The following is a 3848-nucleotide window of genomic DNA, read 5'->3' as shown; positions in this document are numbered from 1 at the left end:
TTTGATTAGAAATACGAAAAGACTTTTTCGACTACCAATATATAGCTAAGCCTTCCAGACTACTCAACAGACTTCTTACAACTATGTTCTTCTTTCTGTTGGTCTTGGAAGAACCACAAAGCACTTCTACTATACGGAAAACATGCCGCGTTGGAGTTTTTGTCTTTATATTCTCATAACCGCTAGAAGAGAGCTCGCTGTTCCATGTTAATATCGTATGTTGGAACTCGATATAACAACTAATGCCGTTTCGATGCACTATAAAGTCGTACAGCTTCAGTTCGTCGTCATAGTTATTACACTGCAAATTTAAAAACTCACTGACTTATCGAGTAAACCTAGTACCACAATAAAGTCAGTTAACTAGTAATTCAAGAGTTGGTCTTTTACTGTGATTATTTACGTGCAAAAAATGCTTTAGTAAGTAGTGAAATAAACAAATGAGCAATGTTTATATTCTTCGACTTTTTTCGAACATAAACTCTTTATCTTCGGCATACATACATATGTACAATATGATAATAACAATACAATTACTGATAAAGTCAACGATTGCGGGCGTTCGATCTATTTCCATTTGTTACTCATACGAGTCAATTCAGTGCTAAATCGCTAATGTGCGGCGGAGAACGTTTTCGGTTCAACTAAGGTGGTTTTCTACATTCCGGAGAGTTTTACGGAATTTAAAAATGACGTTTTGGGAAGATCGACCACAAACGATTGCCGTTATACCGGGTGAGTGATGTACTAGAAGACTATGCTGGCGACCTCTACCGATACCAAGTTGGATTTGCCAAAATTCCTGACATTTTTTGAATATTTCGCTGAACTTTTGATATTATCCGCGTATATATTATATCACAGTTCGACGCCGAGTACGTTACAGTTGATAAATAATCTCGATATTTTCTTATCTGTGGATTGAGCTGATAATACATAGTAGCAGCTAAAAATATTAGATCTTAGTGCAGATTAGTGGGACATTGATTTCTATATTATGCAGTATTTTCTACTCTTTTAAAGGAGATCGGAATATAGCCGGTTTACCTGAGAAATGACTTTAAGTGGCCTGAAACCAGTGGGTCGCTCATGTATCTCTCGTCGAGTTTCTATAAATAAATATTTAATCGAAGAAGTGAACAATTTATTGCTGGGTACAAATGAAAGAGGACATTTGCACTCATAATCGCATGTAAGCGAAATCGGTTCGGCCTATTGAGTGACTTGTAGAATTTGGTGTTTGTTCGTCGAGAGAGGACTTTACTTCTCAATTGCCTGTTGAGTCCGAAGTAGCACCTATTCTACAAACAAGCTGATACGTTCTCCTTTGTTTTTCTTCAGGCGAGTAATTACTATTCGAACTTCTTCATGGCCGCTCCATCTACATCGATTGGGGTATCGTGTTCGCCATCTCCTGGTGTTAGCTTTCACTGTCATTCAGCAAGCTGCAAAAGTGTTCCCTTCATAATTCCAGTATTCTTTGGTCATCACCCACTAGATCACTACTCGGGGGTCTACAAGTGTATGCTCCGGTCTTGAAACCTTCTGTTAGTCGCCGCATCTTTTCGTAAAATTTTCGAGCATTACCCCTCTCGGCTAGCTTGTCAAGCTCTTCGTACTCACCATCCCGCACTTGTTGTGGTCAATTGTAACAATGCGAGGTGAGCAGTTTGTTTTCTTTACACTGCGACACGGCACTCTTCATCGTACCAGCTGTTCTTTTGGCTTTGGTGATATATAGATGTCTTCAAACAAAGAAATAATTAGAATATAATAATAACGTATATATAATAACGATAATAACGTATTTATTTTTACCATTTCAGATGCATTTATTTTTCTCACATCGGGTATGAACTTGGCGCTTAGCCTAGGTTATTATTATAACATCGTTACGTTACACTTTCTATTCTCATGGCTCGTTGGCGTAATCATTGGTGCGCTCTTGTCCGCATACCTGGTGCAATTCCTTATCAAGCGTTACTTTGTTGTGAGTATAATGCATTCTATCTTTACAAAATATATATACACGATTTTTTCCAAACCTTACTCAGTTGATCAGCAGTTTCTTGGTCGTAGTGGCTGGCATATTGTACACCGCCTTTCCATATGATAATATAGCGCTACTGGCAGCGCGCTACATAAACGGCATCGGTACCGGACTGATCACCGTGCCCTTCATTGTGCACTGCAGTGAGATAAGCTCCACGCGGAAACGCGGATTCGGACTAGGACTCGAACAACTCTGCATTTCTTTAGGCGTATTTATACAAGCCACCTACATAGCGCTGTGGAATGGGGGCAGCACTTTCTCTCCAACCCGTATACATGGCATCTTTTGTCTGGGTTTCGGTTTGGGCGCACTCGGTTTGGCCTACCTCGTCATCGAATCGCTAATGATGCTCAGGCACTGAACTCGTTGACATGCCTGCAATTGCCCGCCGTTTTGTCGGATGAGAAGAAGTTACTATTGGTGGAGCATAAGAATTATGTGCTGTTGAATGAGTACTTCGGTACTGGCAATAGTTTCGTGCGTGGCTTAGCACCTCTATTGAATATGACCTTTTATCGCGCCGCTCTGGCTTTCTCCTTTTCATTACCATACAATAGTCAGCTGTATTTCGCTACGGGTATCGGTATGAGCGGTCAGTGGACATCGGCCGTTTATACTGCGCTACGCTTTTTGGGTGTCTGCACTACCATATCCATGTTGGACATGATCGGACGTAAACTTGTCGGTCTGCTGGGACTGTTGGTAATGGGTGGTATCGGTATTGGTATTGCCGTAATATTTGCTTACCTCTCTAATTGGGTGCAAGCTGATCAAATGAGACTGGTTTGCGTGCTCTTATTAATATTCCAGTTTTTCGCCGGTTTATATGCGCCAACGACGTCCGTTTATCTCGGCGAAGCCTTTCCGTTGCTCGCCAAGCCGTATTTCATCGCATTCTGCATCTGCGTGGAATGCACAGTGCACATCATCGTCATCTGTATATTTAATTTCCATCTGCATCCAATTTATGTGTTCAATACTTTTACTTATGTCTTCATGTTCTTCTGTTTTCTTCTGTTTCTTATTACAATACCCGAAACGAAGTTGACGACTCTAAATGAGGCGCAGGAAAGATTCCGCCTATGGATCAATTTGAAATCGTGGTAGAATTTATTATCCTTATACCCTTAAAATTTCTTTTATCTATTATTTTCTATTAATTGGTTAAAAAAAAAACAATTACATGTAAAAACTTATTTTTGATATTATAACGAAATTATATTTATAATATTTATATCTTGTATTTTATTCATTTAATATAAAAAAATCTTTATAGCCTGAACAGGGTACATTAAGTTCGCCGGAGACTTTATAAAATATTTCAGTATATTTGACCAGCATGACGGCCTAAGTCGATGTATCCTGTCCCTCTGTCTGTCTATATATACGCGAAATAGTCCCTCAGTTTTTGAGATATCGATTTGAAATTTTGGTCCCGTCCTTTTTTTCCTAGAAGGTACTCTCTTGTTGGAGCGGTCGAATTCGGATCACTGTGGGTTGTAGCTGCCATACAATCTGATCGACCAAAATATAGTTCATATATGACAAACTTTTTTATAAGGTATCTTCACGAAATTCGACAAAGATAATTTTATTTGGAATTATCGAATCGAAGAAATTGTAGAGACTGGTCTGCTATGGCATATAGCGGTCATATAAGGCGAACGGTCAAAATTAAGATATTTATATGGCATACATATAAGAAATTCACCTGTGAAAGGTATTATAGCTTCGGTTCAGCTGAAGTTCACGTTTTTTCCAGTTATAATTCATTTTGGTTTGAAAATTTTGCCAT

The 3848-nt window shown here is 39.1% G+C and overlaps 1 pseudogene; it reads left to right on the top strand.

Moving 5' to 3' along the window:
- Positions 1-625: 625 nt before the first annotated feature.
- LOC120774971 lies at positions 626-3175 on the top strand (annotated as a pseudogene).
- Positions 3176-3848: the final 673 nt, after the last annotated feature.

The sequence above is a fragment of the Bactrocera tryoni genome, chromosome 4 (genome assembly GCF_016617805.1).
Source record: "Bactrocera tryoni isolate S06 chromosome 4, CSIRO_BtryS06_freeze2, whole genome shotgun sequence".
NCBI lineage: Eukaryota > Metazoa > Arthropoda > Insecta > Diptera > Tephritidae > Bactrocera > Bactrocera tryoni.
Note: the sequence above shows the minus strand (reverse complement) of the source record. Positions and strands in the feature narration are given on the sequence as shown.